General features: G+C 36.0%; 1 long non-coding RNA gene across 1 annotated transcript; it reads left to right on the top strand.

The window, feature by feature from the left end:
- Positions 1–7,669: 7,669 nt before the first annotated feature.
- On the top strand, positions 7,670–18,369 carry LOC129352475 (uncharacterized). Its single transcript, XR_008604884.1, has 3 exons — positions 7,670–7,716; positions 8,437–8,494; positions 18,246–18,369. It is a non-coding gene; the product is annotated as an uncharacterized LOC129352475 (long non-coding RNA).
- Positions 18,370–22,145: the final 3,776 nt, after the last annotated feature.

Here is a 22,145-nt window from a genome sequence, read left to right as displayed (position 1 = left end):
TCTTTTGATTGCATTTAAAGCTGATAAACTGTGCTGAGGCTTTTGGAGTTCTGACACAACAAACATTTTCTTGAATCTGGTGTTTAAACAAAGCCACATATTTTCAACGTGCAAGACCTTTAATAAATATCTTGTGATTAATTTGATGTTAAATATTAATGGAAAGAAATTTGGCTGTCTGACTACATTTGGAATAAATTAAAAGGCCAACATGATCAAGGATTCAAAAGAGATCCAACCAGAAAGCATGAAAGGCATAAACATGACAGCTCAGTCATAAACTGAAGGTTAGCTGTAGGTGGCCACACTAAATCAATCCAACATCCATTAGAACTGTACAATATAAGTATCTGTTGTATTTATTTGAAGAGTTCAGGGGCAACTAAAGATTTCTTGTACAAAAAAAAAACAAAAAAAACTTGCTGACAAGGTTTTAAAAATGATGAGAGCCAGATGATCAGGTCTTCACTTTTAGTAGCTTCATACTTTACAGTAATTCAAGCTGGAATGTAAATCAGCTGTCTGAGGACTCAGCAGTAAAACCCTCTTTGGCTCTCATTCTATTTTCAGAGCAAGTAACAAAACAGACAAAATGTTGCTTGGCAAACTGGTGAATCTGTAATTCAGGTTAGCTGTCAATACTACATCACTAACAGTCCATTTTTGGTAAAGTTACAGTATATTCCAGAATTGAGAACAAGCAGTAGATCTTCAGGCATCTTCTCTGGTTATTGTTTGGCTTCCACCCAGACTGCAATCACACACTTCTGTTCTGTTGTAGATCCTTTACATGGTAACATCGGGTGACAGATGTGTCCCAAACTTAATCTAAACTAAACTTTTCAACCTGCAGACGCACAGTCAAAGGCTTGCAAGAAAGCAACACTAAAAGCATTGGAGGAGCAGAGGTTCTCTGGAGGAGGCTAGTGGCAGAGAGGTGGATGGGTGTGGTATTAGCTGAGTAATGTTTTAAAGATGTAAGTTCAAGTTCTGGCCCACAGCCATGACCTCAAATATTTCCAGGGCTGTCAAAACAAGCAAACAACATCAAACTTGTTGCTTGGAGTCTGTGCAGAGTTGAGTCACTACACTTTCGTGGGCCACAATGTGTTGCTGAGCCTTTTGGTTCCTGGGAACAACAAGATATAATTTTGTACCGCTTTTCATTGCTTCAGCTTTTATGCTTTTTATCTTGCGTTTAATTTATTTTAACTTTGCTTCATAGAAACCAAACAAATATTTATATGGATAAAATTCCCACTTGATAACTTTATGTTTTTGTGTTTGTTATGTAATAAAGCACTTTGAAATGCCTTGCTGCTAAAATGTGCTATACAAATAAAATTTGATTGATTGATTGAGAAATATGGATAAAATTTATTTGGATTTTATCATATTAATATAGTCAAATTCTGGAAACCACAGTTACTGGTATTTTACCTTCAATTAGAGATATTTTTTTCTGGTTTCTATTTTCTTTTCTAACGTGTCTGGGTGCCATATGCCATGATACTTCAGCTGCCTTGGGTCAAATATGACCCACTTTCTGCTATGACCATGTTTCCTTTAGTTTCTTGACAAAAACAACTCCTGGACTTGCTCATCAAACTCACTATGACAAATGAGTCGACCTGGTCTCATAGCTTTATTAGCTAGCACCTCATGACAAACAAAACTCTGGTAGAGGAGCGTCTTCAGATCGAACCATAAAAATTCAGGCTTTATATAATCATGTTTATATTTCCTTTTTGTTTTTTTTTGTTTTTTTTTGTTTTTTTTTCATATTTAATTTGCTTGGCACAGAGTCTTGTCTTTTCATTTACATTACAAATAAAACAATTTTTTAATTCTGGCATATGCTTGGTGACGTTACTTTTTTCCTCACCTCGCCCCTGCCCGAAAAACTCCAATCTAAACCGATCTACTATATGTGTGGATGTATAGTAGATGTATGTGCAAAATAAGAGTGCAATCTTCCTCGTCTTCAGATGGTTGCTGTGATACTAAGACTCCTAGGGCTTTCTTCTTGTAACTGCTATGAACTCCAGATCTGTAGAACTACTGGAAGTTGTCATGAGAACAGGACAAAATTAATAATAGTATGATAATTATGATAATAATAATTAATAATAATTGCTGTAATAGCTCAAGCGCTTCAAAAGTTTTTCCAAGGCAAAGGTAAAAGAGCTTGTTCTTGAGGCGGATTAAATCATTTATATTAGAGCGCAAAATATGTGCATCCAATCTGTAGTTTCTTTCATTTCAAAATCTGAACAACAAAATGCAGGTAAAACAAAATGAGCTTAATGTTCCTGTATCATTCTGCTCCTTTAGCAGCACCAGGAAACAATACGGTAGGGGAACAAACTAGTGGTGACCCAATCAAAGGTCTCCACTCTTTTAATTAAAACGTCCAATCCATTCATCAGCTTCCACCAGGGCTCCACAGAAAGTACCAGACGAAGGCCTGATTTGAATGAATGGAGGAATTAGACACATAAACAAAAGGGCACAGCCGTAGATAATTGCAGAGGAAAAGAAGCTTCAATCGAAAGTGACATCACCAACATAAACAGCCTTCTCAGATGAAAGCACATCCTGAATCAGGCGCCTGATATTCAGAACCAGAGAAAGTCAATACATTACAGTACAGTGCGTCAATACAATGGTGGCACGACTTGTCAGTAATTGTCTGAGTAAAACTGGAGTCATAGTGGCGATTGTTCACAATGGCTTGTGCCGTGTTCCCAGATGAGATCAACTGAAGCAGGCAACGGTATTGTCCTCAGAATACAATTAATGCTGCTGTGCTTAATGGTTTCTCAGTCAAGTAGAGAAGTCTACAGAACATTGAAGACGTGACTAAATATGTTAGATTCAATTGCTAGTGAACTAAGCTAAAAGGTTAGTTAGCATCTGTTTTAAATAACACCACTGAGGCAAAATTGCGCCTTTGACATTTTTTTATTAATTCAACCAGTCTATGCCCTCTACATATCCCATCATATCTACCATGTTTTATTGTGATCCAAGCCCCACCTCTGATTCTGACTATATAGACATTTATAAAATGAAATTCCTGTCTTAAAAATATACAACTTGTAGAGTAGAACTTGAAACGGGCTGTATATTTGTGCACCAAATTACAAGATGATTTTTGGAAAATTTTACAATATAAATCATAATTGTTTTCATAGGAGTAGTTTTACTTACCTGTGAAAAGTGGTGCAAGACCCTCTTTCGCATCATTTTAGAGTTTTTACAAGCTATATGACTGAATGATAAAGGATGTGGGAAATTACAGACTTCAGACGTTCACATATCCAGGTATTTCCCAAAGAGGCTATTTAAAGATTGACAGTTACTTTGAAAAATGCTTGAACATACCTGCTGAAACCTCTTTGCAAGTTATTTCTTATGTTAAAATTTTTACTTATAGCTCACACGTCTTGATTCTACATACTCCTTTTATTTCTGATCCCATATCTCTAGCCCTCCATAAAACAAGCACAAACAAATCCAGATGAGGGACAATGTAACATTGTTTGTTTCAACTTCAATAACTACAAAAAATGCAGTTATTTTTGTCCAGTCACAAAAACAGCAATCTAAATATGCTCTTAAATTTGACTAAATTAGAATCCTTGCAATCAATGGTTTTCACTGAATAACGATGTATTTTATAAAAACAATAAAAAACACTGCGATCAACTATGGAAAAAAGGCATCTCTGCAAATCATTATTGTTTTCAGATATCTGCCAGCTATAAGCAGGAAGCCCAGAAATATAGACCATTGCCTGCAGAAGTATATTCATTAGACTACAGCAGATGGGTTACCAGATTGTGCTAGAAGTATTTATAGTGTTGACCAATTGGATTTTGCAAGCATATTTGTTATGCTTATGTAGAACCAAAAAGTTGACTTTGAATAATAAATAACGCAGGACAGGTGGGAACAAAGACACTATGCCTTTTAAATGTATAGCTTCTCCAACCCCCCATCTTAATCAATGAATAGCTGAAGCAGCCTGGAAGGTGTGAGGCACTGGTGTCTGACAATCTGAGACTGGAAACAGAGACTATATTAAAGGTCAGGTGTGTTCAGCTGTCTTTCTGTCTCAGTTGGGCTATATGGACAACTGAGCAACTACAACAACCGATACTCCACTTCAAATAAATGGGATTGCAAAGTTATGGGAGGAATTGTGTATTTATATCAATCAATGAACATATATGTAGTATATGATACTTACACACACACACAGCAATTTGCATTGCTGTGTGAAGTCCATTTAATACAGTTAAAGAATTAATATGTAGGAGAGGTTGTTCACTGAGGCTCTCCGAGATATTTCTGTTGAGATTTATGAGCAAGATTTGGTCCATTATTAGCAAGTTTATTTCTGATGCAGCTATGTGCATACCAATCATTCACACACTGCATAGCACATTCTCTCTCTGCTCAAAGTGTGGAATAAAATCCAATTTAGACATGGGAAATACCAATGGGAGTATGAAAATGACGACTCAACTACATCAGATATTTGTGTAAATTATGCTCAGACATTGCAAAAACTGAGAAAAGAATTGACAAAAACATTTATAGTATTTAATAATAATTATGCCAGGCTGTGAAAATCACCTAAACGCTCATCCTGCCTTCCTCTGACTTGACTGTTCGCCTATCAGAACAACTTTTCTCCATGACCCTTCAATCGAAAGTGACATCACCAACATAAACAGAAATTCTCAGATGAAATCACCCCTTCAAGAAACATAGTAAGGTGACATTGACCGCATGTCTAAGGCATGCTAGAAAAAAATTCTTGAAGAGACTTCACCTGAAAATATGACAAACCTAGCAAAGTAAACAATGTCAACAAAAATATCTACCGCACATGAGTCATAGTGATCAGTCTTAGATTTGACTTGACTGGGTTCTCTGGTTCTGTTTTTCAGAATCTCATGGTATTCTCTCTGCAGTACATAAGGAGATGTCATGAGAGACCAATCAGTCCAATCAAAGGCAGATTTTGGAAAACATGAGGGCTATTTCATGTTGCAAATTCTGGGAGAAATTAATTGTATTGTTTTCTTTTCTACACTAGACTAGAGAGAGGGCAAAACTTTTGCCAAGCTATTGTTGAACTGGAGTAATTTTCTCTCATACAAAGTTTCAAACATCCAACCATGAATAAAAAATAAAAAGGTTAGAGTTACTCTATCACGGTCTTATTGAAAGGTTTTTGAACTTCAATAAGTTCAAAGATATGCTGTATGCTAAATACAGCATATTGACCAGCAAAAGATAGCCAACTCTAAGGAAACAGAGCCCATCTGTGAATATTTTGATCTTTGAGTATGTACAGTTATTCAGTAAGCATCTCAAGCTACTAAGCTACTTTTGTTCACATTTGGTGGAAGAATGTGAACAAAAGTAGCCTTTGCACCATTTTTAAGTCAGAAATGATACAGTTTCTGGACCATTTCACAGCAGCATCAGGAAGGTATTGCTATTTTTTTCTAACATCATCTGTCCTCAGAAGGTGACACGTGACAGCTGTCACATTATGTCTCATCTTGTCACCTCGCTCTCTAACAGCTTTCTGGGTTTTCCTTCCCTGGACACTTTCAGAGCTTGCAAAAAGCTTTATATGCACTTTGATTCACACCTACACAATGCTCTGATTTTGCACAGTGCTCTTCTACCAAAAATGGCCTTTCTCTTGCCATCCTTTTGTTTTCCCTACGTCTGTTCAACCTCTTCACATCCGCTGCTTCTGCTGTCAAGTTTGAGGTCTTACTTAATCACACTGGCAATGTAACAGAAGTGAATGTGCTATTACACACCTTTTGTAGCATCAGATGTGCAAAAAATAGGACATTACAAGGCGTTCCTCTTTAGACAGCATCTCTGATGTAACTAAATCTAGCTATGCTCATGTCTGCACTTTGATCAGAAAACAAACAAAACCTTTCTGCTATATTTAAACAGAGAGTCTATTGGAAGCAGTTTGTTTTATCCAGAGACAAACTAAAAAGTAAATTAAGAGTGTGAAAGTTTTAAATAGAGTATTATGTGTCACCATTACTTGTAAGTTGGGTACAGTTACTCAAGCTATCTATAAAGCATTCTTGTAATTCATTGGTTTCTGGCAGATGTGGGCAAGTCATTTTTTAAATGTAAATTATATATATATATATATATATATATATATATATATATATATATATATATATATATATATATATATATATATATATATATATATATATATATATATTATATATAAACGTTTTGCATATATATGTATGTATATATATATATATATATATATAATATATATATATATATATATATATATATATATATATATATATATATATATATATATATATATATATATATATATATATATATATATATATATATATATATATATATATAGATGCTAACACATATTTAAGACATGTTGGCCTTATATATCCTCAGTATACTTTAACCTTATGCTGAACTTTGTATGGCCCAATGATAGCTTACAGCAAAGGCGGTTTTAAAGTAAAATTGCCCAGGTTGCCCTACTTTCTGGTGATTATTACATAGCTCCTCATTTGTCAAAACTGCTGACTGCTTAATTAGAAATCCTAATTAGCTGTTATTGTCAGCCTCAAATCAGTATGGCACTCAAGAACCACACTCTCACCATTACAAAAACAGTATAATTTCTATTCACTTTTACTTGTTTTGCTTTATTATTTAAATAATTAGTGATTCACATAGTGAATCTATTTGCACAAATTACTGCAGGTATAAACAAGTCACAAAAAATAAGCACATTCACCTCTGACAATCAATTCAACCTGCTTCATCAGTGGCGACAGCCATTTTCCATTCTCATAAATACTTTCTAAATGGATCATGCAAATCAGGCTTAGAATTAGCAGGAGGGATGGTGATGATTTTGTCTCCATCTGTGGCATCGAATGTGGCATCAAATGTCCCCGTTACTACGTAGCTAATTGACAATCGCTGTCATTCTACTGCATTTAGAAATGGGAGCTGGTCCCAGCTGCATAAATTAAGACCTGTGCTGTTACCTAATTGCTCCGATTAGCATGAGCTCTGTGTCAGAACGGTGATGCTAATCATAGTGCAGTTTCTGCAAGCTTCTTCGTCAAACATTGAATTTATTGTGTTATTCTAACAGCGCCTAAATATGTCCCCTTCTTGCCCAAATGGAGCTCTATGGTTAATTTTTCTGAAATATATGATTTTGATTGGGTTTTTTTTTTGTTGTTGTTGTCTAGCATTATTTGCAGCTATGCTAATGTACAAGCACACAAATTATGTAAAAGAAGATTTAAAAAATTTTTTTGAAAACAAAACATTTCTAATTGCCCAGTTAATGTCCATCGAAGGTGTCATAGCATCTAGATGTCATGATGTGGGACATTATTATGTAAAATAAACTTTTTTAAAAATTTTTATTTAAATCATGTACTGTTGCTTTGTCAAAAACAGACCTCTAGAGGATTTGATTTAATTCTTTCATGTGTAGAGTTGTAAGTAAATCAAACGACCTAGTGTTATTTCAGTTAGTCAGTGCGATTCCACATACAACCATCAGGGGCGCCTCTCGCATAGGTAGAATAGAGAAAGTTGAGCACACAGAAGAAGAATAAGCCCATATGCCTGATCTTCTCTATATCACAGGTCAGTAAAGATGTATTTTGATGCATATATATTGGTATCCTTTAAAAGTTGAATATGTTATTGAATTGAGAGTCCACTAATGAGTCACTTTATGCAGTTTCATATCAGTATTGTGTAGAAAATGGGACATACTTCTGGAGGGTAATAAGTGCTAATGCTAGCAGACTTTGTAGATGTGTGTTGAGCTAGCCGAGAAACTAGCTTAAGGACTACTAAATTCTTTATTGTTAAAACTGACATTTTTATGGGTTATTGCAAAATTCTGAGAAACCACATCACTGTAACATTTGGTGAGTAACTAATGACTGCCTTTGTGTGAAGCTTGGTAAAGAGAGCCAGCATCAAAGGAGCATTGCACCTTTTTTAGTTTTGTCGTTAGTTTTTTTGTGTAAGAGATAAAATATTATTATTCTGTTAAAACAATAAGTTGAAAGTCAAAATCAAGTCTACAAGAAAACTTGACCTGATGGTAAAAAAAACAAAATGTTTCTAAAAGAAAAAAAAAGTAAAAATACAATTCTTTGAAGTTAAAGTTGGTGAAGTGCTACATAAAATCTGTAGAAAACATCCTGGGGATGAAAATAATTTACTGCATGCACAGCAATAAATTAGTGGCCTATGTCCCTTTCTTCTCCATGAGTCCATGTTATTCTCACTCTCTTATAGATTGTTTCAGTTCATGCATGACTTAATGGATCCTCTGTCTCCTCTTTTGTGCAGAATATAGACATCAAGGAGTGCTGATAAGACACTAAAACAGGCAGTCATGTCAATCCAGGTGTGTATGACAAAAGGAAAGGGAAGGAGTAGTTTTCCTTTAAAGCCTCAATTTGACAGATTGCCAGTTTAACCACTTCAAACCGGTGGCTGTTGTTGCCGTCCACCTAGGATATCAGGCTAATGAGGAGCATAAAGAAGACTAAATGACAGGGGATTGAGAAAGGCATAAAGAGACAAAAATCTCCACATGGGGTCATGCATTAAGCTGATCAGTTGGGTGTGAACCCAGTTTAGCCGACTTAAATGAAATCAAAGTGCATTATGCGAAATTGAGTAAATAAAGGTCTGGGCAGTTGTTAGCCTGTAGTGCACCATTGCCATCCAGTACAACATCCTCAGAGGTTAATCCACACTAATCCTGAGGTTTATCACATGGGTTGGTTTTAAGAGATTTTCTGTCATGCTGTAAAAATGTGTTAATATGTTTGAGTAAAAGATTGACGCAGTGAGACATTATCTATAATTTGACTTAAATTTTGCTTAAATGATTAGTGGACTCATTCAATATAAAAAAAAGTAACACCCAACTAATGCATGTAATTCTGGTCAAAACCTGTTTAAATAGAGAGGGAAATTATTTTGACATGCACAGTATCAAACAAATTGACTACATTAAATTATGTATAATGTATTAATATTCCAGACACATAGTTACATTTACAAGTATGTTACCTTCAGTTGTTATTAAAATGCTGCATATGTCAATCATAACCCAAAAAAAGTGACTTTGCAATTACTTACTTTTAAACAAAGCCCTCCATTAACAGGATGACACAAGCAGCTGCAGACATAAGCAATAGAAATTTGCTGACAGCATGAAAGAACCAACAAAGGGCATTGTTTCATTTTATATGCGCTTACAAGGTCTCACCGTGATAAGACAACTAAGAGGTAATGGGGACAGTATGTGAAAGTTTTGTGTCCTAATATTATTTTTAATAAATGGTTTAGAATAAAGCAGAATTATTAAAAGTACACATCCCACATATAGTAATGTTCTACTTACCTTTAGACCTATGAATCCATAAATATGAAAAGTGCCTGAGTCTTCAATTCAGGCACAACAGAATACATCAATATTTCAATGAAAAGTTGATTCTCTTTTAAGGATTTTTTTTGTCACTGCCTGATTCACAACTGTGTTGATCCCTAGAGAGACATCCGACATGCAAGCCATCACATTCAATGATACAAAACTGACAGATCAATCTTTATCTCACAAGTTGTGTGTTGGTTCTTTTGATGTCTAAATTTTTTTCAAATGTTTAATTATTTCTCTTTTTTTGCCTGTCAGTAATAACAAATATGTTATGTGATTTCATCTGAAAAACATTATTTTGCTTTATTCTTGTGTTAATTGTGTGAAAATAAGCATATTATAGTCTGTTTAATTAATAATGCTCTTTCATGGGGTTGGTGATCAGACAGAAGATAATTAAGAATGGAAAAAATGAATGGGGAAGCCAAATTACATCCTTTCGGAAATGGGCTCAGGAAAGAATGTCTCACTGTATTGATAATATTATAAGTTATAAATTCAGATCTTGTGTTTAATTCAATAGACTGTGGCTTATTCTGGGACATTAGGAAATGTGAGGTGAATTTTAAACATTTGTTTGAAAGAGGGGAAATTTATATATCAGTAAAATGTATAAATATCTCATGTTTTGTCTCTAATTTCTGTTTGAACCACTTTTAAAGTTCAAAGCATTAAAAAAACTTGAATAGAGACACTATCCATCATATTTTGGAGTTAAAAAATTGCATCTGTCAAAAAATTGTTGACAAATTGGAAGAATTTTTTCTTTTATGTTTTTTCTCCACACTATCACCCCCTTTGCTCACCCTTTCAGCCTCACCTCATCTCCCCCATGAACCCTATCTTTCTCAGTGGAACATTTCCATGCGCTTTCTGTGAGAGGAAGGCTGCTGAGCCTCTTTGAGCACCAACAGCTGCACTGGTGTGATAACGTAGCAAAAACTCAGGCCCAGGGTTTATTTTTTAGCCACGGTCAGAATCCTGGTGTTGTAGAGGTTTTGAGCACAACAGCGATACATCACCACTAAGACCATTTTCATCATTCCTCAGACAATTTTATGGACCTAAATGAAGTCCTGCAGCCCATGTTGAAGTTTTTACCTCAACTGCTTTGTCATGGACGAGAAAAGAGGATAGTGATGGATAAGATGAAGGGAGGAAAAATAAAATCACAAAACTCCTCACAACAAGACTATTTTCCACTTCCACCAAGGTGTCAGTGATCTATGTCTCTTGTTGAGCAATATAATTTGTTTTCTCCTTCTGTCTTTTAATCTCAGATAGACAATATAGATAGAGAGTACATCAGTTCAAGGAAGGATAAAGCTCAAACTGTGGTGCTCTATCTATAACATTCTTCTGGAAATTCACTGTGTGCATATCAAAGCATTCCCCTTCCATCGATTCCAAGTTTAAAAAGTATTACTGGAGCTGCGTCTATTGTTGTAATTGACCAGGTCAGTCTTAAGACTGTGGAGGTGACGGTGGATTGAGTATCAGTGTGTGGTTTGGGTCATCCACAAATCTGGACAGGTTTAGGGTGCAATGAACATTTAGGTTTGTGGTTAGGATCATTGGGGCTGACCTTCCCTCCATCTCAAACTTGTACAGCTTTAGGGTCAGGAAAAGGGCATGTAACATCTCTGCAGACCCCTCTGTTTAGACTTTAACCCTATGGTTGGTGCCATACAGTGCTATTTTGAAAAACCATCCCCCACATAGGCAGCCTCTTTGAACAATTTCAACAGTTTTTCAATATTCTTTCCTACTGAAAGACCAACTGCTGGCATGTTTGTGTTTGAAAAGTCAAACAGATTTTTATTTTGAAATCCCAGTGTATTGCAGATATGATACTTGTAGCTTTTTAAGAATGAACAAAAAGCTATGTTTATTCTCAACTTGTAGAGGATCATGGATCCTCTACCATATTTAACAAGGAGTTTGAGAAGTTGTTCCTCAGATTGTTTCTTGGCTTTGCTGCAAACCTAAATCAACAGTTTTAACCTCCTACCCTTTTATTTCACATATTTAAAGGCTACTTTTAAATGTCAAGATTTGTCATAGTTGCAAGGATGTTAACCTACCCACTAGCCCTCACATTCTCACACTCACTGCACCAAATCTGACGCTTCCTGACATATTTTACCACTTTCTATTTCCTATGTCTTTTCAATTATGGCTAATTGCCTCTCTAAACATGGGTGGATAGTGAAAAGGTGATGCCTGAAATGCCAAAGTCATTGGGTTGCTTATTGAAAGCAGCGTTCTTCTGTCCCAGCATGCAATTCCTGCATTGATTTTCAGAAGGCGACGCTGTTGATCCATGAAGGCAACATGGTGGCATATATTAGAGTCATTTGAGCCAATTAGAGTGATGTATGTCTCGGCAGCCGGTGGTGCCACAGTGTGCGACACACTCGAATAGAGACACCCTCCATCATATTTCAGAGTAATTAGAAAAACATCACGGGCCACAAGAGGGGTTGGGCTGAGTGTGTGACTCCTGGCACACTGACACTGCCATGGACAAATAGCAAACACTATTTAACATTGATTTATGATGCAGATTTTTCCTCCATATATCACTTCATTTGTCTTCATTTTAGGGGAGAAAATATCTTCTTCACAAGTCAAATCACAGATGATTTACCTGACAATATTAGGAAGTGAACACCTCTACTGCCTGCTGAATTAAATCTTTACTCCAGAGCTGCAGGGAGTGCTCTGGGTTCCTTACAGGTCCCTCATAGTCTGCGGGACCAAGCAAAGACTAAAAGGAGCTTAACTCAAGCAGCCAACCTTAGGAGGCCTATTTCTGAAAGAATTGGGATGGTAGAGTTGTGTGAAAAATATAAACTGTGTTTGTGTGTGTGGGACACAAACCCTATTTTTCTCTTCACTGCTCCCCTGGACAGCCACCTAAATCCTCCCCTATAGACCCATACATGTATACACAGCAAACAGTTGCTACGGCTGTTTGTGTATGTGTGTGTAAAGCTTTATTTTTACACTTGTGAGTAATAAATAAAACTGACAATTGCATGTGCCACACACAGAGTCGAAACAAAACATTCACACACCCCAAATAAAGATATACACTTTTTTTTTTACACTGAAGTAATATCAAACGAAATGTATCTGTCAGTCAGATACTGTAAAGCTAATAAGCTTGTTTCCTCATGTTCCCTGTGTGTTGTAATATTACAGATTCAGAGATTATCAGAAAAAGGTGTTACATTATTTTGTTGCATACGCTGTAGACCTTTACTTAACTGGGACAGATGTGGGGTAAATGGAAACAGACTGAAATGATAAGCTCCAGTGCAGAAAAGTAGCTCTAGTTTTTCTCTGTATGACAAATTGAATCGAAACAATGTCCCATACTCTGACAGAGTGACTGTGTCCTGTTTTACCTTTTGCTCTACCTGTATTTGTTTGTTTGTTCTTAGCAGGTTCAGATCAAATTATGCAGATATAAAGTCTTACACGTAGTGCAGGTCCTACATGAAAATGTGCAGAACTGTCACTGACTTCTCTGACAGTTGACCTTGCAAAAGCAACTACAGTCCTTGAATATTTTATTTTTGGAAACTAATAAATGGTTTACAGCATGTTTTAAATGTAAAACACAAAAAGTGTGTAAAGTATTTGTATTAAACCTCCGTTCCAATACACCCCTCTGGATGCTCGAAGCAAACAGAGATACAATGGGATGGTACAGATAAAGCTGTACTGATCTGTTGAAATCCAAAGAAGACTTTTTGGAAAGATTTGAAAATAAATGTATTGAGGCTCTTCATCCAACCTGACTAAGCTTCAGCTATTTTACAAAAAAAATTGGAAAAGAATTTAGATTGACAGCTGGATAGGTCTGTAATCTTCCAATATCCATAAATATAAATATCTATTATCCAGATTTGAATTAGAAAATTATCCTTTCATACCTTTATGTCACAAAGTCAACATAGGTCACATTGAAAATTAAACAAAACACCAGAATTGAACTGTGTTTGTGATGTTGATTGTATAAAATAGTCATTAAGTTATGCTGTTACCTGTCCTGCTCCTTCCAAGTTTCTTTTCATCTTTCCTGAGGCTCTTCCTAATCCAGACAGATCGAGACAGATTGGTTTTCTTGAACGGAACACCAAAAGGGGTTTTAATCATTGGTAATTGAAGACCCTGCTGCGAGTAAATGAGCTTTAATCTGACAGACGGAGTGTGAACCATTAGCACCGTGGGTTTAAGCATTTGCATGGCACTTTTAGTGCAGATTGAGGGAGGATTTATCGAATTGTCAGTAACTTTACAGTTGTGCTGAAAAGACATTTCTGATTTCAGCTGGTTGCGTATTTTTAGCTCATGGAAAGCATCTTAGATAAGCACTCCTTTAATGCATTAGAGACAGTTCAGACATTAAACACACAACTAAAAGCTGTTTTGATTGTAAAAAAAAACAGCATACATATACACATAATGTTAGTCATCATTAATTAAATTTTACCACTGTTTCACATTGAACAGATAAATTCAGATACATTTTCCATTTAAAATATGTACCTTGTCCACATTCTGTATGTTTTAGTTTTTCATTCTCCATACAGTTTATACCACAGTTTATAGGCGACTTGAAACCCCAGTTCATAGGCGGACAGATTTAAACAAAAAGAAATTTGAAGTTATGACTTTAGCATGAATTAAAAGTTAGGAATGTTTTTCATATAAACACAGCGACCGGATCTTTCTATGTGTGAAAGGACTTTTGTATGTATTCTGTGGCTGATTTTTTGTTTTCTGTAAAGATTTGACCAGTCAGTTTAATGTCCATTAATGTTTTATCGGGAAAATTGTCTGTCAGATTTCAAAAAGACGGAAAAAAAAAATTCCTTTACTCATTACTCTGGTATTTTGCAAGTAGAAATAATGCTGTTAATCCTGAGTGAAAACAGGAGATGCTTATCTTTATGTACATAGTAAAATATATAGGCTCTATTGTGTGTGTACATTTTCCTGCTTTTTTTGACTGTTAATTTTTTATTGTTCTCAATTGAAGTAAGACATTGACTTTCTCGCCCATTTTTATCAAACAGAATTTTAAATATTTTAGAAGTTTCAACTGAAATTTCTTTATTCAGGCCTTTGTGCCTCTCTTTGACCTTATCAGCGCCTGAAGTGTTGAAAGTCGTGATCCACAGGTTGATTAGTGGCTTCTGAGCTGGCTCATCTGCAGATTAAAACCCATCTTTGTTTGCTGCCCTTTTCTTTTACTGGTAATTAGTTAATCCTCTAATCCAGCTCCTGGTCAGCAGGAACACTCTTCAAAGACAGCTTGCTTGCTTGGCCAAAGCTGCTATGATGAAAAGCTGTTGCCAGACTCTGAATCAGTTTTATAACAAGTGGTGAGAACACACAATTTCTTGTCAGATATGTGTGAAATGGATCTGGCTAACTGTAAATTTGTAGACTTTGGAAAGATGGAACTGTGGATGATTTGTAACAACTGTGAGCGTTTGCAGTTCCACTTTCTTGGTCCAGTCAGATATGCGTCAAAGTTCTTTTAGTTGTTCATTTTGTCAAATACATTAAGAAAGTTATAAGTTGAGCTTCTGCTTTGTCATCAGATGTAGAGTTTTTTATTCATATTCACTACATTTTGATCATGATGAGTCATAGTCAATAGACTTAAATCACACTAAAGTCTCAGAAACAAATACTCATGACTTACCTCAAAGTTTGGGGCCAAGTCAAGTAATCACAGTCCAGTAAATTTGTGATTTATTAGCCAGGGAAAATTGGGGTATAATTTGTTAGTAACAATATATTCATGTTAGTTATAGTTTGACCACACTGATATCGCTCAAAAAAATTATATACAAGCTATGTATTACTTTGTACTTAACTTCAGAACAAACTGAAGTTAAGTTTTCTCTAACATCTTTATGTATTAATGGACCATTTCAAAGTATTTCCTCTTCCAATTTAAAAAGCCTCCAATTGAAAACTTCACTTCATTCAATACCGCTTAATTCCAAACTTTCATGTATCAATAACTGTTAAATTACAGCTGAAGTAGAGGTCGTCTGAATTGGTGTACACAGAGCAATACTTCACTGATGCAGAATTGATTAGCCTGATGAGATAAGAGGTAAAACTGTGGCCAAACTCCAGCCATACCTCTCCTAGTGAGAAATCGCACTGGACAGGTAATCGGAAGATGAACCAGTGACACTGGGGTCTTAATTACTTTGTGGGTAATCTAATTGTATTGCCATGTGTAGTCTGCCAGTTTGTACTAACAGCATTAAATTCAAAGACAAGTAGATTCCATATGTTCAGACTGAAGCTGTCACCTTGCATTGAGGACCCATCCTTACTTTCCATTTGTGTGAGGTGTTTCCCTCAGTGGCAAAATGAAACAAATGTTCAGAGATAATTGATTACAATAATATAATTGTTCATGTAGTGCACCTGCACACACATCACAGATTTTGTTAATGTGCTCGCTCATTCTTATAAGACAGGAAATGAGGGTCTAAAATATTCAGTATTATCACATCTTGTAGACTTATTTGCTTTATAAGTATATAAGTCATGAGCAGGAAATCAAAACAACTATTATCTGACTGTAGTTCCTCTGAGACTTAAAAAGCGGCCATCATGAAAATTATTTTAAAAGCCCTCCATCACAAGTCCAGTATGTTTAAAATTCAGAGCAAGAGGCTCGATGACCAGTGGAGATGGGCATCAGTGACCCTGCAAGGATAAGTGGATGGATGGAAAAAGATTTTGACAAAAATGGCATCATTAAGATTTTTGTCATCATTAGAATAGATGTAATTTTTGCTCTGTTTTGAACTAGCATGTCTTCTCTGTCCTGCATAATGCTGGCATCTTCCTGCCAAAATTACACTTTACATTTGTGAACAATGCAGTTATTTTATAGTTCTACTTCTCACTATGTAATATATTTGTGTTTGTATTCATGGTGGTTTCACTACACTTCTGTAATGTTACCATAAAGATGTTATTTCAAGAAAACTATAGTAAAATCTAGTTTTCTCTCTGCAGTTACTTTTTTTAATCTTAAATTTGACTTCATGCTAATTTAAAGCATTTTAATTGTTGAAATGGAAGATAAAGCAGTGATGTGAAATTACACTGCAGGTGCAGATAAACACACTTCCTCAATTGACTCAGAATTTGCCTTCACTCTCCCATTGTTCTGAACCTCCAGTAAGTGGCCACCCATCCACGTATATTGGTTAAAAATTGTTCTAATCAAGAAAATAGTTTGTGTTAAATTTACATCGTTACATCAGACAATGCATATTTAGATGCCATATTATTATTCATATGTTTCACTTTTTGTTTCAAACAAAAGGTTTGTTTTTAAGCAGATGGAGGAAATTTCTGCTTTTGACTGACATTATTAACAAATGTTTATTTTTCATTCTTAGAATTATCTGCTTCGTAAAACAATGGAGAGGACCACTGTTATTTATTTATGTTTCATATTTATGGCATCATATTACTTTGTTACATTTGTTCTTAACGTGTAGATTCATTGTTACCAAATCAACCTTTTTTTGTTTTTTCTTATAGCGTCTTTTTGGACTTTTCTGATTTGTTTGCATGGGATGTTCCATCCTGCACAACATTTTTATGTTTCTCAGTGCATACGTGTTTATCACAACTCAGATGAGAGTTAAAATTTAACTGTTGTGACAAATGTGCTTCTTCCAAACTGCCATCACCCCCACAAAAGGCTTGTTAAAGTGCTACAGTACCAAGTGACCATTTGTCACTGAATGCCAAATAAACAGCAGAGAACAGACAAGTAATTGCTGTATCAGAGTGTGTGGTCTCTGCTAGTAAGCTGTGCAAGAGGTGGAAGATGTTTTCACTTTTGAGTTTTTTTAAATTTGGAAGACTGCAGCTGCATACTTACTTTGATAAGTTAAATAACAAATGTATGTGCAACATTATCTTTCTGTCTAAAACTATTTCCTTGGGAATAGTCAGAAAGGACATCAACATGTCCTAATAGCTGGCAGCCATAGAAATGCAGTCATACATATAACAGCAAGACAATAAATGTTCTGTAAGAAACTAAAAGCACTGACTTCATTAAAACCCTTGCCACATTGTTTATATGCACAGGTTTTATTTCCATGGGTGTCAGTGAAAGCAGTGAAGCCCTCCACTTCACCTTCAATGTAAAATCATGTAAAATGAATCTCTTCATTTGAGAGAAAATCTGGCTTTCATAATTTAAACTATCATCAACCTTTTTCTTGCAGTTAAGAACAACCAAAATAATGTTGACGGTTGCTATTCTCTAAATCATGACCATGTGTCTGATGATACATTTTCAATATAGCACTTGTCACATGTCAGAGTGAGAGCAGAACTTTAAATAGGCTTAGTGGGTCACTGTGCCAAAGATCTGCCTCTTCTAAAGAAGTTCAACATCATTTGCATTCCCCACACACTGCACATTTACACACATTTAATAATAATAGGGTGGGACTACTGAGGAATGTGTCCATGCAAGCAAAAACATTCAGGCCATGGTTTGGCAGAAACTCGCTGCCAAGTCTTCTAATTTGCCCTTGCTGTGTTTTCTCCTCCTCGTGCAATCAGGCTTTTGTGCATTTGTATGGATAACTGGGATAAAGACAAAGAGCTAAGCCTATTTATTTCCTCTCAGACAGGAGCTGTTGGTGCGTGACCAGGAAGAACTCTGGAGGCAATGCTGACTGAAGCAGGCAAGCTGTGTGGATTCAGCTTGTCTGAAGCCAGAGTTCTGTCAATGTCCAAACCACAGCAAAAAATCAGCCTTATGTTTTCCAAAACAGGCAGATGAAGCAACAGATCCAATACATGTACAATAGTATTGACATTAAATATTCCTCCCAATGAACTGTTTGTATCTTGATATAGAAGTACAAAATTGAACTTGAAAAGTAGCATGTATTCATAGTTTAACTCAATTTCAACCCGTTTCTTTTTAAAGAGCATTCAGGACAGGTCATTGTTTTAAGGTAATCTTTTCTGCCTGCCACCCTGAGCACTATGCGGTTGTTTTTCCTGCCTCACATTACCATTAGTGACACAAGAATAGTACAACATGCATTTTGTTCATAACTACCCTAAATTTCCCATTATTTCCATTTCCTGTGTTAATAAAAGTGGAAATACTTGGATACTCTCCCACAAGCAAAATGCACTGCTACCAGTCAATTTAGAAGTATACTTTAAAGTGTGATATTTCCAATTTTCTCCTAGAGATGTGATGTTTCTGTGCTAGAGAAAAATGTGTCGCATTTGATTTTTCTTCTACCTACCATAACATTTAGGCTTTCTTGCGTAAACAGAGTTTGCATTGAGCACAGAAAGCTGAATGTATGATCATTATTAGCTTTATTCCAATATTTTTTCAGAATGCTCATGACAAGAAACTCCTCAATGTAGATTTTGTCCTTTGTCTTTTGCTTTGTCTTCTTAAGACAAAAAAAAATAAATAAAAATAAAGATTAAGCAACATGGTGATGGGTCCTGGGATGACCTTTTCACTCAAAAATGTCATAAGACTTGCTCATGTTAAACCGTTACCAGCACAACTCTTGGATCTTGGCATTTCACGGCTCTCCGTTGGTCTTTCTGACGTCATGCCCAGGTGGTGTCGGACGCCATCTGTTATTCTCGTGGAGACAAGAAGTTTCCTGCCTAGTGTATTAAGCTGCACAGGTGAAAAAGTAAACCTGTCCAGAATCAGGACAGGTTTAAACACTTCTTGAAGCATTATAATTCTGTAATCCTTTAAACGGCTTAAGAAAAAATACTAAGCAGCAAAATAAGATCAACTTGGCAAAAGACAAATAACAAACATTTATCTATTGCAGTCTTTTCTCTTTTTCTTGCAGTGCAAAAAATGTTTGAAAAGAAAGAGGGAACTATGCTAGGAGTGATACACAAATTCTGCCCTCTGCCCTTCATTTGGAAGGAAGGCCATGTGTTGTTTCTCTGCTCCTCCTTCCCGTCAATGCTCAGGAGGAATATCTAATACTGCTGCTTTTGCTGTCTGTATACATTGTGAATTCCAGTTACGGTGTGTCTGAATCATTGGTATTCATGACACAGGGTCCAAAGAGTGGATGTTCTCACCAGAATCGACATTGTACAGGTTTATTGAAATACTCTTCTTGCTCTTCTGGTAATTGCTCTCTATTTTGTTTCAACTCCCTTCCCATCTTGTTTTTGTCTTCTAATTCTGTCACCTGTTTCTTTGTCTCATTCCTTATTTGTCCTTATTTTTTTATTCCGCTCACAAACTCATTTTCCCCTTGTTCCTTTATTCACTTTGTCTCTATTATTTTCAAGCCTCTGCTGGTTTCTGGCTGCACTTTCGTCTTCATTTCCATTCTCCCCTATCTCACCTCAGAGTTCTTCTTTGTCCGCCCATAAGACAGGAGGGGAGAATAACAACGATTCCATCATCAGGCTTATGAATAGGTGATGCCGATGTCACCGATGTTCCTACTCCTCATAAATACACATCTTATTACCTGCCTCTCTAATAAACCCCTAAATGTGCCTTGGCCAACTGTCTGCCTTCTAAAATATATGGGATTTATGCAGCATATATGACACTCACTGTGACAGCACAGCAAATAAATGTAAATCGCATTCTCATTTCACCTGTGTTGGATGTTGCCCTTGCTCATCTACTTGTCTTTGGGAGCAGATTGCTTCTTTTCTGTTTAGCTCTGCCTCTTTCAGTGCTTCTACCACCACCAACATAAGAAGCGAGTGCTGTTCGCAGCCTGCCTTGTGTGCATCACTTCATTTTTTTTTCCCTGTTCTTTGTTCCACGTTCTTTTTTTTATTCCTGGTGCTGATACACATCTTTCTGATTCTATGTCTTTCATTTTTCTTGACACTGCTTCTCACTGTACTCCCCAGTGTCTTTCTGAACTTTAGCGCAGTGTCCCAAAGGGAGTGTTAACCACATGCAGTTGTAGATTTTTCCACCAAAATACTTTTAGGTGGTATCCATCAGTGCTTAACATGGCTTCTCTTGATTTCTTCAAGCAGTGGTAGTAGTTTTTTTTTTTTTTTTTTTTTTTTTTTTAGGATTCCTGCTTTATCTGTGGTGCGTGTGGGTCGGGAGGTAGACCGGAGCATGTTAACGAAGGCAGGATTACAAACAGGATTTCCTTGTGCAGACTGAGGGAGGTCAAATATCACCCTGACCAGTGTTGCCTCATAATCAGCTGAGAACTGTGGATAATCCTCTTTTTGTCATGTGGGACATGTATGAGCCAGAGATGAGGAAAGGAGAAGAGAGGAGGAGTGCAGCTGGTTTCATCATTGTTTTGTTTTTTTAGCACATTTAAACAATACAATACTTTCATGTTGCACCATGCATAAAATCATCAGAATTGGTCAACATAAATTTTAATCATTTAAAAAGCTGAAAATTAATCTATCTGGCTACTTTATTATGTCTGCCTTGTTGGACCCTCTTTTAGATGTAGTACTGAATTAAATCTCTATGGCATAGAGGTGAAGTCTGTACTGATGTAATAGTATCCAAACTTTCTTGGGTACTGTAATATCTGAAAGGTATTTTTTTCAGATTTACATCTGTAAGACTTGAAGCCTTTGGAGTATGGCCATCATGGTTATAAACCATCTCCTGTAACAGAGAAAACAGAAGGATCCTGATTGAACTTTTTAATGAGACAGCTATATTGATAGATGTTAGACATAATGCACAGCTGAAGCAATGACAATGCCTTTGGATAAGATGTTTTTCACTAAAGTGAATATTTGCCATTTTATGCAAGTGGTCATCTTCACATGGCTCAATGCCCAAACTCAGTTTGATTTGGCTTTGTTCAATGATGCATGTAAGCCACATTGACCCACCCGTGTGATCATCTGACCTTGTATCCCGCTTGTCTCTGCCATTGAACAAACTCAAATACCTCACCAAACATAGAAATTAGTTGTATTATATTCCATTAGCAGTGGCTTTAGAACACGGAGTCAAACGGAGACTTGTCCTGTAGGAATAGGGGTCTCTGTTGTTTAGATTTTTTGCAATTCATGAAGAGCATACACTGTCTGTGTATGTTTATATCTTTTTATATAAACTTTCCTGGCTGTCAATGCTAGAATATTTTGAATGGAATATAGATTTGTGAATTTGTAGGAAAGTCCAAAAGATGAGCATTATTATTCAGGAATAATGATATGATTTTAGATTTGACTTTCACAGCTGCAGGTAGAGGTAGAAGGCTGCATAAATCATATAGGTTCTTACAGTATTCAGTACATACATTTTTTGAATTGTAGGCTGAGAACATGCTGATTTTCGTTTTCTTTTTAATATTTTCTTTTATCCAGCTGAAACAGGGCCAGTTGCCAAATGAGCCTAATGAGAGAAACTGTTTTTTGTTCTCAAAGTTAATCTAATAATATTAGGAATAGGAATGAGTGATGCAGAAAACAATAGCTCAAGGTGAGTATTAGAAGTGAGGAACAGAATGGACTTAGAAGAAAGATCCAAGTGAGAGTGACGGTTGATGGATGGAGGAAGAAA

Source organism: Poeciliopsis prolifica, unplaced genomic scaffold (assembly GCF_027474105.1).
Source record: "Poeciliopsis prolifica strain line A6 unplaced genomic scaffold, Auburn_PproV2 SCAFFOLD076, whole genome shotgun sequence".
Classification (NCBI taxonomy): domain Eukaryota; kingdom Metazoa; phylum Chordata; class Actinopteri; order Cyprinodontiformes; family Poeciliidae; genus Poeciliopsis; species Poeciliopsis prolifica.
This window is presented reverse-complemented; position numbering and strand designations above follow the sequence as displayed.